The following is a 17,385-nucleotide window of genomic DNA, read 5'->3' on the forward strand; positions in this document are numbered from 1 at the left end:
GGGACAACATGTGAACACACAGGTGGGACCTGCTGCGGAGCTCCATATTCAACAATGTGCGTTGAACGGTATGCTCCGAAATGCTTGTGGCTGCACAAGCATTCTGCTCTTTCGGCAGAGATGCCACATATCACCATCTATCCTGCTTTCCACAGCAGACAAGTCTCCGAGTACCACGTTCTGTAAAGAGTCGTAGACGTCCAACCATTTAGCGTCCAGTGGTAGTTTCACTGTCCTTCTACAGCTTTCCGTAGATGCTCACGACAGTGGCACGTGCACATTCGACCAGCTACATCTACATCTACATCTGCATTTATACTTCGCAAGCCACCCAACGGTGTATGGCGGAGGGCACTTTACCTGGCACTGTCATTACCTCCCTTTTCTGTTCCAGTCGCGTATGGTTCGCGGGAAGAACGACTGTCTGGAAGCCTCCGTGCACGCTCGAACCTCTTTAATTTTACATTCGTGATCTCCTCGGGAGGTATAAGTAGGGGGAAGCAATATATTCGATACCTCATCCAGAAACGCACTCTCTCGAAACCTGGCGAGCAAGCTACACCGCGATGCAGAGCGCCTCTCTTGCAGAGTCTGCCACTTGAGTTTGCTAAACATCTCCGTAACGCTATCACGGTTACCAAATAACCCTGTGACGAAACGCGCCGCTCTTCTTTGGATCTTCTCTATCTCCTCCGTCAACCCGATCTGGTACGGATCCCACACTGATGAGCAATACTCAAGTATAGGTCGAACGAGTGTTTTGTAAGCCACCTCCTTTGTTGATGGACTACATTTTCTAAGGACTCTCCCAATGAATCTCAACCTGGTACCCACCTTACCAACAATTAATTTTATATGATCATTCCACTTCAAATCGTTTCGCATGCATACTCCCGTTTACGAAATACTCGTTTACGTGCTCTGCGTAATAATAATATGCACCTTGTGAAAGTCTCTTATCTCAATGGATTTCTCCATTTTCAACTCAAATATTCACTGGGGGTGATCCCCCATGAGTGTCTGCTCCGCTTACATACTTCTGTTACCGCATTACGTGCCCAAACCGTCACCAGGTGGCTCCAACGTCGCGATGGGCTGTGGTCTTAATGTTTTAGCTTATCAGTGTATTTTGATTGTGTGTCGCAGCCCTTGGTCCCAGCTCGTTCTTTTGTAGTAACATTAACTGGATCTGAACCAGGAACAGTAGTTGTAATGGAATTAAGAATTTGGTCTGGTTCATAGTAACTGAAATTATGCTACCAATATCGATACGCACCTTGTGTCCTGAATTAACTAGTCGTCACTGAAACTGCAGTTTGACTAGCAGACGTGTTTAGAAACGCTGGTACTTGCCTTCGTTCAAATGGTTCAAATGGCTTTGAGCACTATGGGACTAAACATCTGTGGTCATCAGTCCCCTAGAACTTAGAACTACTTAAACGTAACTAACCTAATGACATCACACGCATCCATGCCCGAGGCAGGATTCGAACCTGCGACCGTAGCAGTCCCGCGGTTCCGGACTGAGCGCCTAGAACCGCTAGACCACCGCGGCCGGCTTTGCCTTCGTAACTTAATTTAATTTTTTTTTTTTTTTGGCTAGCAATTTTCAGTAGGCACCTTCATTGTCGGTTCGAGGTTAAATGAAGCTTAGAGTTTACTAGCAGTGTGTTTTGAATTAAATCAGAAAATGTTCTATTTTTAAATAACTGAATTTTTTACAGAGTAATTTTGAGTAGACACCTTCACCGCCAGTTTGAGCTGGAGACTGAACAGCGTTGTTCTAAATTAACCCTTCTAAAGTTTCCAGTTTTGAAATAAACTCAATTTTAACTTAAGAAGGTTTGCGTGGGTGCATTCAGTACCGGTTATAAGTTAACTGGAGCTGGAGCTTGACCAGCATTGTGCTTTTAATTAAATCTGTTAATCTTCATGTTTCTAAACGGTGCTACTAACCTCTACTTGGTCCCATCCGATTTACATATTTTTCCAAAACTTGAAGAACACCGTCAAGGACTTAATTTGCCTAGTGATGAAGCGGTGGAAGCAGAGGTTGGGTTGTGGTTCCATGAACAAAGTCAAACATTCTACAGTGGCGATACCAACGAACTGCTGTCTCGCTGGGAGAACAGTTCTCACAATAAAAATCGAATGCACTACCTTTTAGCAGGGCTTCGTAAATGTTCAGTTCGTTACTATGTTGTTGTTGTGGTCTTCAGTCCTGAGACTGGTTTGATGCAGCTCTCCATGCTACTTTATCCTGTGCAAACTTCTTCATCTCCCAGTACCTACTGCAACCTACATCCTTTTGAATGTGCTTAGTGTATTCATCTCTTGGTCTCCCTCTACGATTTTTACCCTCCAATACTAAATTGGTGATCCCTTGATGCCTCAGAACATGTCCTACCAACCGATCCCTTCTTCTGGTCAAGTTGTGCCACAAACTTTTCCCCTATCCTATTCAATAGTTCCTCATTAGTTATGTGATCTACCCATCTAATCTTCACCATTCTTCTGTAGCACCACATTTCGAAAGCTTCTATTCTCTTCTTGTCCAAAATATTTATCGTCCATGTTTCACTTCCATACATGGCTACACTCCATACAAATACTTTCAGAAATGACTTCCTGATACTTAAATCTATACTCGATGTTAACAAATTTCACTTCTTCAGAAACGCTTTCCTTCCCATTCTACATTTTATATCCTCTCTAATTCGACCATCATCAGTTATTTTGCTCCCCAAATAGCAAAACTCCTTTACTACTTTAAGAGTCTCATTTCCTAATCTAATTCCCTCAGCATCACCCGACTTAATTCGACTACATTCCATTATCCTCGTTTTGCTTTAGTTGATGTTCATCTTATATCCTCCTTTCAAGACACTATCCATTCCGTTCAACTGCTCTTCCAAGTCCTTTGCTGTCTCTGACAGAATCACAATGTCATCGGCGAACCTCAAAGTTTTTATTTCTTGTCCATGGATTTTAATACCTACTCCGAATTTTTCTTTTGTTTCCTTTATTGCTTGCTCAATATACAGATTGAATAACATCGGGGAGAGGCTACAACCCTGTCTTAGTCCCTTCCCAACCACATCTTCCCTTTCACGTCCCTCGACTCTTATAACTGCCATCTGGTTTCTGTACAAATTGTAAATAGCCTGCCGCTCCCTGTATTTTACCCCTGCCACCTTTAGAGTTTGAAAGAGAGTATTCCAGTCAACATTGTCAAAAGCTTTCTCTAAGTCTACAAATGCTAGAAACGTAGGTTTCCTTTCCTTAATCTTTCTTCTAAGATAAGTCGTAAGGTCAGTATTGCCTCACGTGTTCCAGTGTTTCTACGGGATCCAAACTGATCTTCCCCGATGTCGGCTTCTACTAGTTTTTCCATTCGTCTGTAAAGAATTCGTGTTTGTATTTTGCAGCTGTGGCTTATTAAACTGATTGTCCGGTAATTTTCACATCTGTCAACACCTGCTTTCTTTGGGATTGGAAAAATTATATTCTTCTTGAAGTCTAAAGGTATTTCGCCTGTTTCATACATCTTGCTCACCAGATGGTTGAGTTTTGTCAGGACTGGCTCTCCCAAGGCCGTCAGTAGTTCCAATGGAATGTTGTCTACTCCCGGGGCCTTGTTTCGACCCATGTCTTTCAGAGCTCTGTCAAACTCTTCACGCAGTATCGTATCTCCCATTTCATCTTCGTCTACATCCTATTCCATTTGCATAATATTGTCCACAAGTACATCGCCCTTGTATAGACCCTCTATATACTCCTTCCACCTTTCTGCTTTCCCTTCATTACTAATAACCTTTTAATGTGTCCGCACCAGGTCAAATTAAGGGAAGATGAATAAAGAGGCTGACCTCTACATTTGTTACCAGTAGGTCCAAGCAACACGAAAGCAGTTCGAAGTAGCTTTGGGAAGTGAAATGGAAATTCCTGGAGGGAAGGCGACATTCTTTTCAAGAAACGCTATTGAAAAACAATTGAGAGAACTGGCATTTGAAAATCGCTACAGAATGATTCTGCTGCTGCTAGCATACACTTCGCGTAAGACCACGAAGGTAATATACGAGAAATTAGGGCTCCTAAGGAGGCTCTATTTGCGAGTGGAACAGGAAAGGTTGGTTGGTTGATTCGAGGGAGGGGACCAAACAGCGAGGTCATTGGTCCCATTGGATTAAGAAAGAAGGGGAAGGAAGCAGGCCGTGTCCTGTCAAAGGAACCATCCTGGCATTTGCCTGAAGCGATTTAGGGAATTCACAGAAAATCTAAATCAGGATGGCAGGACGCGGATTCGAACCGTCGTCCTCCCGAATGAAGTGCAGGGTGCTAACCACTGCGCCACCTCGCTCAGTAAACAGAAAAGGAAATGGTCAGTTGTTCAGGCTGTCCTACGGCACACACCATACAGTGACCTGTGGAGCAAGTATGTGGATGTAGATATAGGCGTAATAAGCGCTTATTGCACACTGTATAAACGATTTCTTCTTGCTGCATTCGTACACAATGCCCTACTAAAAATTCATGTGTGGATCAGATGGCTGTTCAATAATTCACATCATGTTTCACAACCTGTAATAATGAAATTCATGTTTAATTTCAACATGTAACAAAGAATGGTCCATATTATAATTTTTTAAAGTGAAATATTTCAGTAAAATTTATTTAAAGTTGATGTTGAGGTGTTTTAACACGTCTGTATACTAGTGAAATATCCATTAAATTTGCGATGAATTCTAAAGTTGAAGTATCTTCTTAGAAAATCGTGTATGTTAATGTACTAGTGTAGAAAAATATGAATGCTGCTTCTTTGGGATACCATAAACAACGAAAATGAGTCCAATTGACATGTAAAAGTTATAAGAAAACCTCCGTATGTTCTTCTGTAATTCTGTATACGCTCTACCAGGTGTGGCGTCGCAACTAGTGCGCGATCGCCCATTTGTCTACTAAAAGCTTTACTTCAGAATGTATGTGGGCTGCAGTGTAAGCCGGTAGAGTATTATACGGTCAGTAACGGACGAGTTGTGTCCTGCAGACTGACATCACGACCATCTGTTGCAGCTGCGCGTGTGAAAGCAGTGGAGCAGCGCTGGCAGGCCACTTACATTATACGAAACTAAAAATATTAATAACTAATAAAGGAATAAACTGAGGAACGTCATATTTGATGCACATCCTTCTGTTGTGAAAACAAACAATATGTCAAAGTCTGAGATCAAAAATAGTTGTATTTTGGAAGTTAGTAAAATAACAAAAAAAAAAGAAAGTAATTTTCAGACAGTCAAGATTTTAAATAAATACAGTGATGTAATAGTTCACCTTCAGTGACTATGTACGATGATCTGATAACACTTTCAGTGTTCATATATAAATATGGAAAGTTTTTCGTTTCAGAAAACCTCTGTGAGTTTTCTATATCAATAATTTCAAGAATTTTAAGTAAATATGTGTATTGTGTGTTAGGGTGCGTGTGAATGAGAATGCGTGTGTGAGAGTATGTGGGACGTCCGGCATTATTAAAAATCATGCATGTAATTCTCTACAGGAACTGGCAAGTGTTCCAACTCTGTAACGTGGGAACGAATCCACTAGTGGTTCCCCTACTAGTGAATGTCGGATGTCCAAGTATGTATGCTTATGTATAATGCAGCTAGAACATTCGCGACTACATAATAAATTTCCAGATATAGAGTAAAGCTTATAGTTCATTTTGTTTTGTTTATTTAATTAGAAAGTTTTGTGTTACTTAATTTGATGACGTCAATGAGCCTAGAGAAGTGGTTGATGCTTGCTAGATTTTGGCGCGAGCCGCGCCCTAGAAGTGAGTTCTCATTGGTCGTAAGTGCTGACAGCCAATGAGAAGCGAGACGGTTGGCCGCCTAGTGAGGAGATATAGTTTGGAGTGTGGGAGAGTGAGGGAGTCGCGAGTTAGCTTTGATTGGAGGCGGTTGTGTTGGATGTGACTTTTCGCATTATGTGTAAGATGAAGCCTTGCGATGACTTCCGCGTTATGGTCCAATGTAGTGACCAGAAACTGTTTATGAAAACTTTAGTGTGTTGTGATAATTCGTTCCGACGAAAATCGCGAGTGAACTTTCAATTATATAGCGTGGCGGTACTGAGTATATTCTTACTGAGTATTTTATGGCGAGCATAAAGTTTTACTAGAGACAACCACTGAATATCGTGTGTAGAAGTAATTGGCCGATCATTGACTGTGTTACAAGTAATTGGTTTCGGCATTTAGGAAGGTAAAAGTTCTGGCTGTTTTAGGTAAGGTGATAACTGTGAGCAGAAACTTTAGTAATGTTCGTAAATGTGGGCTGATGATCTTGCTTAACGGCAAAGAAGATCCATTGAAAGGTTTAAATTTGAACTTCATGTTTAAAGTACGAGTGACATCCCCTTTCCGAATCATTTCTTTAAAGTACATAGAAAATTTTCAGCAAATTTTACGTATAGCGGCCTCCGGCGTGTAGCTATGAGGTTACAGTTTCCTCAACACTGCTTTTCTGTGATCTCGTAAGAAGCTGCAGTCAGGGGTTTACGTGCGAAGATCTACCGCTGTAAAGAGGTAGGTCAACAAAAATTATAAAAGAAATTGCATTGCAGCAGCAACGCATAATCAGTCGCAATTGGTGCATCGCACGCACGCGCGTAAAAAAAAAATCCGTCGCACAGGTGCTGTAATAAATAGCGCCGGCCTGTATGGCCGAGCCGTTCTAGGCGCTTTAGTCTGGAACCGCGCGACCGCTACGATCCCAGGTTTCAATCCTGTCTTGGACAGGGATGTGTGTGATGACCTTAGGTTAGTTAGGTTTGAGTAGTTCTAAGTTCTAGGGGACTGATGACCTATGTTGAGTCCCATAGTGCTCAGAGCCATTTGAGCCATAAAATAGCGAGACTATTGCTATAAAATATTTTATTTGAACAACATACATATTTAGTTATTGTCACCTTCAACATACTCCCCACCTCAATTCCTAAACGCCCCATGCGAATTTATCATTGATGGAAACAGTGCTGGCAGTCTTCCTCTGTTCCTCTGTGAACTCCCTGACGACGCGTGCCGATTTTACTTGAACTGCTTCAATGGACTGATATCTCCTTCCTTTTAAAGCGGATTTGACCTTGGATTATAGGTAAAAGCCACGTAGTGGTAAGTTAGGCTGAGACGCTGCACTTCGCTGGGGAACTCTTAATAGAAAATGCGGTACGGACTTGGAGATTTAACAGCGATCGGCGTAGAATATTAAAATTATGTAAAGCAATCTCGGTCGAAACAGATGTTTATTATAGTTTGCAACCGGTTTCGATGTATAATTTAGACCATCTTCAGGCCGTAAACACTATGATGGCGGCTAGTGGCGGTGGATGGCAGTTGACTACAGTTGGCCGGTCGGAGTGGCCGAGCGGTTAAAGGCGCTACAGTCTGGAACCGCACGACCGCTACGGTCGCAGGTTCGAATCCTGCCTCGGGCATGGATGTGTGTGATGTCCTTAGGTTAGTTAGGTTTAATTAGTTCTAAGTTCTAGGGGACTTATGACCACAGCAGTTGAGTCCCATAGTGCTCAGAGCCATTTGAACCATTTTTGACTACAGTTGACGTCCGTGTGGTTGCAAATCTTACTCATTCCACCGCCACCATCCGCCATCATGTTGCTTACAGCCCAAAGGTGGCCAAAATTATACGCTGAAACCGGTTGCCGGCAATGATAAACGCCTATTGTGATCAAGACTGTTTTACTGAATGTTAGTGCATTGTCTTGATTCAGAACGCAAGACTTGTTCTTCCACAATTTGCGTCTTCTTTCCTTATTTTCTCGCGGAATTGAGCAAGAATATTAAGATTAATAGATTCACCTTTAGGAGCACAGTGAAGAAACACAAGTTGATGAATATAAAAGAAACAATCATCGTCGCTCTGAATCTTGATTAGCTCATTCGAGCTTTTTTCGCTCTCGGTGAAGTTGGGCCCTATAACCGCATGGATTGGCGCTTAGTTTCTGGATCACAAGTGAAAAACCAGGATTTGTCAAATGGTGTCACTCTTTCCAAATACTTTGGATGGTTTTCAATGGTATTCAAAAGGTCGGTACAAACATTCACATGAGCTTCTTTTTGTTCGCTCATGAGAATTTTTCGGCACCGGTTTCGCCACACACTTTTCTCATGTTATATTGGTTGGACAGAATTCTTTTCGACAATTCTTTGTCAATTCCCACAGTTTCAACAATTGATATAATACTCAACCGACGGTAAGGTCGAATCATTTACCTACTTTTTCGATACTTTCATCAGTTTTTGATGTTGAAGAGAGTCTCGGGAGTAATGCTTTATTGTCTTCTCTGCCATCTCGGAAATGCTCGAAACATTAAAAAAAACTCAGATGCGTGATAAACAGTGTTCGCCATACACTTCTTTTGTAAAAGATAGGTTTCACCAGTTTTTTTCTCAAGTTTCGTGTGACACTTCTCGACAATTCGTTGCTCTGTTTTTACACGTATCATCTTTCCGGCAAAACAAAATAACAACTCTTACACAAAACAAAGCCACGGCCACACCGATTTCTTTACAGACACGACAGATGCCGCATTGGATTGGTCGTTAATCTTGGGCACAAGCGTACCTACTGTGTGACAGAATGAGTCCCGTAATTTCATAGCTACACATTTTAATGCAATTTGGGAAATTTTAATGAAGATTACATTATAGCCTCCCACAGGTAAGCGTTTTCTGCGTGAAGTTTCTGTGACCTATTGAATACTTTATCATGGAGCTGTGTTTCGACATGAACATTAGAGAACAGAAAGACAGGAAACCAACTTTATTATTAAGTTTTTGAGTTCTCCGAGAACAATCAATTATTTTTCGATAAAAATTTGTGTCTTAATTTTGTCCATTTTTTTCCAGTGTTTCGTCCGCGACTGTTTTACTTTCGTAAATTGAAGAAATTTATGTGTGTTGGGTCATACCTGTCTGTCAAGTGCGGGTAGTGGAATCTCTGCCCGCTCGACAGAGAGTCAGGCCTGTGCTGGACAAGGCCACCGAAGCATGTAATGTGTACTCAAGAAGAACTGCACGAGAACACGCACAGGTGTCCCAGGGCTATAATTCTGCGCGCTTGGCATTGAGCTACAGCTGACCAGCTTCCTTCTTAACAGCACTGCGTGTGAGGCACGAGGAAGCCGTAACTTGCCTCAGCATTTCAGTCACGCAAAAGGAGAAACGTAACGCAGTCCGGCAGGAACGCGACTGTGACAACGAGGGCATGCGTGACTGGCTTAGCGGCTCTCGGTAACTCGGGGATGTCAAGGACTGCCTTATAGAGCTGCTTCTCCGTGGCTTGATGCTTGCGTCTCAGAACGGAAACACCTGTAAAATGGCTCTGTACATACTGGGTGGTCATAATGAAAATGCAGCTGCTCACGAAGATGTCTAGTGTGGGCTGTAATTATCGTACTGCAGCGAAATGTGGCAGATATGCTAATGCATTAATGAGGAACTGATTTACGCTGAAAAAAAATTAGTTCCAATTTTCGCCACCATGTGTAAATCTGGGGCCTTACGTTAATTGTACGATGGTAAGACATCCAGGCTATCATTTAACTAGCCAAAACTTGAGTGAAAAGTATGTCTATCGAGATGGGAGACAGTGCACTGTTAGTGAAACTGTTTTATGGGAACAGCAACAATTACAGTGTTGCACTGAGAGAGTGTCGCGGACTGAAAGTTCTGGGGAGAGAGGCCCGACATGATTAAAAGATTTAAAGGAAGATGACAATGACATTCGAAAGTGTGGGTGAGCTTTTTATGGCACCTGGAAGAGGAAGGCGTCCTACCCCGGTGGAAGTCACTGACGAGGTTGCTGTTTCTATAAGTGACGATGCATCACGTGACCCTGGTAGTGCTAGCGCTCGTACAGTCTCACCAGAACTGTCCATCCCATGGTCAACACAATCAAACGTTTTGCTGTCTATTTTACTCTAGTACCTCTACAAGATGCAGACGGTGCAGCAACTAATTCTGAATTTGCTCTGCAGTTTCTGGCACGGATCGAAGTTGATGACATGTGACCAGGCAATATTCTATGCAGGTACGGGCCGCATTTTACACTACAGTGTGCACTGAATACACACAGCTGCTGAATTTTGTATGCTGTCGAAACGCGTCATGTGCACTATGAGAGGTTGCACTCGTCGTATATGACTGTGTGGTTTTTAATTCACAAGCACCTTTATCCACCACTTTATCGAGACCTTCTTCTTCAACACGTAGTTGCTGCTTTGGAAGAGCGTAACTGGGTGGAAACGACTGTTTTCACGCAAGATGGGGCAACATCCCATGTCACTTGCCCATTGAAAGATCTGCCTTAACGCAACCTTCCACGAACGTGTTATCCCTCGAGGTTTTTCAGGTGTATGGCCTGCGAGACCACCTGATCTCAATTCATGTGACTTTTGGTCCGGGGGAAATCTAAGAGAATGCGTTTACCAGAGACACGTTTGGTCTCTGTCTGATCAGTAGGGCAGTATGCAACAACACGTTGCTCGGACTCCACCGGAACTGCTGCCATCAACTGTTGATCACGTAGTTTTACGGATGCAGCACTTCTTCGACGACTTCACTGTTCATAGGGAGCAAATTGTGTAAGCGGCGGTTACTTATAAAATCAGTATTATGCCTTCCCCATTTAATAAAATTATAAACAGCCGACCAGTTGCAATGGATAAAGAATTCTTTACCTAGGTTTCGACAAATATAAATTTGTCTTCTTCAGAAGGTGGCAATTTTACATTAGTAAGGACTAATGTACCATCGCCGTTTTTACAAATGTCGGCATAGATCCATTTGTCAAAACGAAATATAGCCCTACAATTAGGGTTTGTCTATGCCGACATTTGTGAAAACGGCGATGGTACATTATTCCTTACTAATGTAAAATTGCCACCTTCTGAAGAAGACAAATTTATATTTGTCGAAACCTAGGTAAAGAATTCTTTATCCATTGCAACTGGTCGGTTGTTTATAATTTTATTACGTGAAACCGTTGCTGTTGTGCAGCTATGTTTAAAATACTGACCTTCCCCATTTATTTAACCTTTTCTGCCTCCGTCCCGTTCCTAATCCATCAAATACGGAAACGTATCTATATTGCAAAAATGGTTCAAATGGCTCTCAGCACTATGGGACTTAACATCTTAGGTCATCAGTCCCCTAGAACTTAGAACTACTTAAACCTAACTAACCTAAGGACATCACACACAACCATGCCCGAGGCAGGATTCGAACCTGCGACCGTAGCAATCCCGCGGTTCCGGACTGCAGCGCCTAGAACCGCATGGCCACCGCGGCCGGCAATCTATAGTCCTTTCTTGCATTCACAGCGCCAGATTGTCACCTGGTGGCCAAAACTGGACCAATTTTTTTTTCTAGCTCTTCTCATCAACGTCTTAGATTATCTACCAAGCTTCGGTCTCATACGAAAATTACAGTCCACACTGCACCTCTGTATCTGCACTTTAATTATAGCCACTCGGTACTTGGGATGGGAAAAACAGCCAGCTGAAACCGATACCGGTATTTCATTCTAAATAACCAGCGTTTTTCCGTATTTGTTTGGAGAGCAAGTAGAATTTATTCCTAAGATTTCCATTGCTCTGAAATATTGACTATTATAAAAACCGGGGAAAGATACTCTCTCTCCTCCCGAACAGGCCATGAGGACCTACAGGTACTGATGGGCCGCCGTCTCATCCTTAGTCCAAAGGCGTCACTGGATGCGCATATGCAGGGGGAACGGGCCAGCACATCGCACTTCCGGCCGTATGTCAGTTTCCGAGACCGGAGCCGCTACTTCTCAGTCAAGTAGCTCCTCAGTTTGCCTCACAAGGGCTGAGTGCTCCCCGCTGGCCAACAGCGCTCGGCAGACCGGATGGTCACCCATCCAAGTGCTAGCCCAGCCCGACAGCGCTTAACTTCGCTGATCTGACGGGAACCGGTGTTCCCACTGCGGCAAGGCCGATGGCGGGGAAAGAAACTGGCCCTGTTTTAATAACAGCGCTTGCAGTTAGAAACTACCGACAAACACATGAGATAAAAATCGGTTCAGCACTGCAGTGGCAATACTGTACCTATTAACGTGTCGCATGGCCTATTAGGCGGCACACATATGCATGTAAGACTTCCCGACCCTTCACCCCCCGCCCCGCCACTGCTCTGTAGGATCTAAAACGCTTACCTTGAGAGCTATGAGCACTTCGATACCGTGAAACACATCTCTTCTACTGCAGCTCTCTGCCTTCCATATCTTGAGGAGCCGTAGTATGGATTAAGAAAAGAAAAAAATGGGTACATCTATATACATAACCTGCAAGTTACTGTACGGTGCGTGGCGGAGGGTAGCCTGCACCATTTTTTTTTTTTACTTTATTGTTATTTTAAAGCCCGTACAACAGGCAGGCGGTCAGCAGCACACTACGCTGCTCTTCAGCCATAGAATATACAAGCAGCAAAACAGGAGAATACACATGAGTTACAGAATGGTGGGCAATAAAACAGGAGACACAGAGAGACAAACACGGAGCCGTTCACACTCGTCGATAATCCACACTGCTAACTGATGAGACGACGCACAAACACTGAAGATGACGATGGTACTGGTGAACGAGGGAGTGTGACGGGGAACACTGAACACTAAACACTAAACACGACGGCACACACGAAACACTGATGGCGGTGATCTCCGGCGCGCGAATGTCCACTTAGCGTGTGCGAGTCCGGGGACCTGCCAAGAGGTGAACAGGGGTGAGGTGGGGGAGAGGGGAGAAAAAGGATGCCAATGGCGGAGGAGACGGGGGCAGGAGGAGAGGGACAGGGGAGGGGAGGCCCGGGGGAGGAGGGGGGAAAAAAGGAGGAGGGAGGGAGAGGAGGGTGCCCAGAGGAGCAAGCACAGGAGGAGGGCGGGAGGATCAAAGTTGGTAGGAGGGGTAGATGGAGGGGAGGAGGGCATCATCAGGGAGGGGGAGCCTGCACCATTACTTGTCATTTCCTCTTCTACTCGCATATAGAGCGAGCGAAAAACGAGTGTCTCTATGCCTCCATATAAATCCTAATTTCTTGTATCTTATCTTCGTGGTCCTTACGCCCAATGTACGAGGGTGAGTTAAATCAAAACCTTAAATTTGTAATAACAAAACGAAATTTCGCGCCGTTACCCTGTAAGTTGGTAAGCGTGCTACAAACAGCGTGCAGAATGGCCTGTAGGTGGCAGCATAGTGCAGACGCACACATACCGTCGCAGTATTGTATAAAGATGGCCGCCCCACTTGCGACTTGCACCAGGGAAGAACAGCGTTCTGTTATTCGGTTTTTGCGTAGTGAAGGTGTGAAACCTATAGAAATTCATCGACGAGTGAAGGTTCAGTACGGTGATGCGTGTTTGTCACAGCAGCAAGTCTATGAATGGAGTAGGAAGTTCGAAAATGGTGTGACTTCTGTGGAAGATGCTGCTCGTCCAGGTCAGGCACAACGAATTGTGACTCCACCGAAGATTGCAGCAGATGAGGACATAGTGAAGCAAAACCGCCGAGTGACACTGAATGACATTGCATCATGTTTACAGATTAGTCATGGGTCAGAACACCACATTGTGCATGATGTGCTCCAGTTTCACAAAGTGTCTGCAAGATGGGTGCCACGGCAGCTGACTCCTGAAATGAGAGAACGTCGTGTTGATGCTTGTGAAGAACTCCTTCGGCGCTTTGAACGAGAAGGTGACGGCTTCCTTGCAAGAATCGTTACTGGGGACGAAACCTGGGTTCACTTCCACCAACCGGAAACGAAGAGAGAGAGCAAGGAATGGCGCCATTCTTCATCACCAAAACCAAAGAAGTTTCGAACAGAACCATCAGCAGGATAGGTTATGCTCACTCTCTTTTGGGACAAAAAAGGCGTCATTTTGGAGCATTACATGCCTAGAGGGACCACTGTCACCAGTGCATCATACACAGATCTCCTAAAAAAATCATCTGCGGCCTGGAATCAAATCAAAGCGACGTTGATTAATGTCAGCAGGTGTCCTTTTGCAACATGACAATGCAAGGCCCCACACTGCCAGTACAACAGTTGCAACAATCACAGACTTGCATTTTGAGTGTCTTCCTCATCCACCATACCAGACGTTGCCCCAAGTGATTTTCATATGTTTGGACCACTCAAAGACGCAAAGGGAGGAAAGAAGATCCGTTCTGATGAAGAGGTACGCCACGCGGTGCATGAGTGGTTGCGCGGACTACCAAAAGAATTTTTTTCTTAAGGAATTTATGCACTTTGTAAGCGCTGAGGACTTTCATTGAGCGTGGGGGAGATTATGTTGAAAGGTGATACAGCTTTGTACCACTTCTGCACAACAAATAATATTTTAAAAAATATTTAAGGTTTTCATTTGACTCGCCCTCGTATATTGGCGACAGTAGAATCGTTCTGCACTCAGCTTCAAATTTCGGTTCTCTAAAGTTTCTCAGTAGTAATACTCGAAAAGAACATCGCCTTCCGGCCAGGGATTCCCATTTCAGTTCCTGCAGCATCTCTGTAACACTTACGTGTTGTTCGAACCTATTGGTAACAAATCTAGCAGCCCGCCTCGGAATTGTTTCGATGTTTTCCTTTAATCCGACTTGGTGCGGATCCCAAACACTCAAGTAGCACTACGAAAACAGATTATTTCAGGAACTGTTCATTTTGGTCGGCTTTTACAGCCACGTTAAACTGGAGACGAAAACCGGTTGTTTCACTGGCAATCGCCATCCCTACCCGGTGCACTGAGCGCAGCGGCGTTGCACCAAAGGCTCAGGAGCGCTTAATGGAAAATAAACTTTCAAAATAGCGGAAATGTGCAATTCGAATGCGATACTTCACAAGCCACAAGTCAGTCTATGGTGCAAGGTACTTCGGCTACGTATTTTCAGTAGTCTGTTCCCTTCCATTAATGTACAAATCGAGCTGGTAAACGACTGTCTACATGTCTCGGGATGTTCTATAGTGATTCTTCAAATCGATATGTGGCATACAGCAAACCAGTGCTTAACAGTATTGGTTAAAAACAGTCTTGGTTACAATTTTATTTTTTTTATTTTTTCGACTACGCGTTTCGCCTTATTTAGGCATCTTCAGGTTGATCTTAATTTGGTATTTCTTAAAACGATCCTTTAGACACTGTGGCCAAAGGGCATCGTCGAATACATTTACTGAGTGTAACGAAGGCGATGTTGACCTGATGTATTCGACGATGCCCTTTGGCCGCACTGTCTAAAGGATCGTTTTAAGAAATACCAAATTAAGATCAACCTGAAGATGTCTAAATAAGGCGAAACGCGTAGCTGAAAAAATAAGAAAACGAAAACTGCAACCAAGACTGTTTTTAACCAATACCGTTCTATAGTGACTTCTTGTTCTCCACCATGGATCAGGTGATCTCACCTGTTCCGGCAGTCAATTTCCAGATATCGTCTTCAGTATTTCTTACGCTACACTGATGGAAAAAGATCACAACACCACAAAATAATTAATGTAGAGTGAAAAAAATTCGCGAATGCATTTGTCTTGGTAACACAATTAAGAGATTAACACCGAAAGGTCCCAGGTTAATGTAAAGGCGAGATAAGCCATTGAAAATGTATAATTCCGATGCGTTAATGACCGTACGCCGGAATGTTGAATGCAAGCATGCAGACGTGCATGCATTGTGTTGTACGGGTTCAGGTAGTCGGTTTGTGGGATGGAGTTCTGTGCCTGCTGCACCTGGTGGGTCAGTTTAGAGACGATTAATACTGTTTGTGGATGGTGCTGGGTGATGTCCCGTATGTGATGATGATGTTTGGTTTATGGGGCGCTAAACTGTGCGGTCATCAGCGCCCGTGTAAATTCCCAACCTTTTCTCAGTCCAATCTCGCCACTTTCATGAATGATGAGGAAATGATGAGGACAACACAAAGACCCAGTCATTCCCCGCCGGGAATCGAACCCGGAGCCCAGTGCTCGGGAAGCGAGAACGCGACCGCGAGACCACCAGCTGCGCAGGGTACTCCCCCTGCATCAGGCATCTCCACAGGCCACATTTCAACAGGACACTCCCCGGCCACATATTGTGAGGAATGTACAGGCCTTCTTCAAAGAGCGACGGCTACCATTGCTTCCCTGGCCTGCACGTTCGCCAGACATGTCGCCCATCGGACGTGTCTGGGATATGGGTGGTCGGCACCTGGTACGTCACGGTCCTCCAGTAACTGGGGTCACATGTAGGTTTGGATACAAACTGCGTGGAGGGAAATCCCTCAGGAACGTATTCAGAACGTTATTGACCCAACGCCACGGCGTATAGCAGCTCTGATTGCAGCGCATGGTGCCCACGCTACATAGTGAACAGTAGGGCTCAAAGGACATGGACAGATTTGAAAAGGCAATCATTCGTTACTTGTCATGTACCTAACCTGTGGTATTAAATCAATTGAATTCATGTGGTTCCTTCTTGGTGTCGCAATTTCCACAAACGGTAGTGTATGTTAAATGGTGTTTCCCGTGTTATTAGCTGACTCAGCCTTGGTTAGAATTGTTCATGTTGTTCTTGAAAGCAAATGTACGTCTTTGTACCAAGAATTCCAGAGGATGATGCTTGAAGTCGTACAGTACAAATATGTTCAAATGGTTGAAATGGCTCTGAGCACTATGGGACTTAACTTCTGAAGTCATCAGTCCCCTAGAACTTAGAACTACTTAAACCTAAGTAACCTAAGGACATCACACACATCCATGCCCGAGGTAGGATTTGAACCTGTGACCGTGGAGGTCTCGCGGTTCCAGACTGTAGCGCCTACAACCGCTCGGCCACCTATAAGTATGTGTTACAGATTAAACAGATATCATCATATTATACGTCTGTTTATGTCTTACATTTGATAAAGTGCGTCTACTTGCCATGTCATATTCAAATTGTGATGAGTCTGTATTGAAAATATTGTTTCCCTTATAATCTCCGCGTGCAATTAAGGCTTTTACCTTGTGTACAGATGCTGCAGCCGATTCCATTACGTCTCCTTCGTACACCATTTCTTTCGTAAAACAAACCTTGCTCTATTTTTTTTTTAAATCTGATCCGTCTAGAAAAGTTTTCGACGCAAGGTCTTTATAGCCCCAATTTAGTAAATTGTAGTCACAGACAATCGGACTACGACGGCGGTCAATTTTTCAAAAGTTCCCATTTTATTAAAGAATACTTGAACGATTTTGGTGGGGTTTGGAAAAATATTACCGCTTTATTACCTACATTCGTTGTAGAATTAAACTTCTTTGTGGTCACATGATACACATTTTCT

General features: G+C 43.7%; 1 pseudogene; it reads right to left on the reverse strand.

The window, feature by feature from the left end:
- Positions 1 to 11,924: 11,924 nt before the first annotated feature.
- On the reverse strand, positions 11,925 to 12,042 carry LOC126237833 (5S ribosomal RNA; annotated as a pseudogene).
- Between the last annotated feature and the right edge of the window lie 5,343 nt (positions 12,043 to 17,385).

Source organism: Schistocerca nitens, chromosome 2 (genome assembly GCF_023898315.1).
Source record: "Schistocerca nitens isolate TAMUIC-IGC-003100 chromosome 2, iqSchNite1.1, whole genome shotgun sequence".
NCBI lineage: Eukaryota > Metazoa > Arthropoda > Insecta > Orthoptera > Acrididae > Schistocerca > Schistocerca nitens.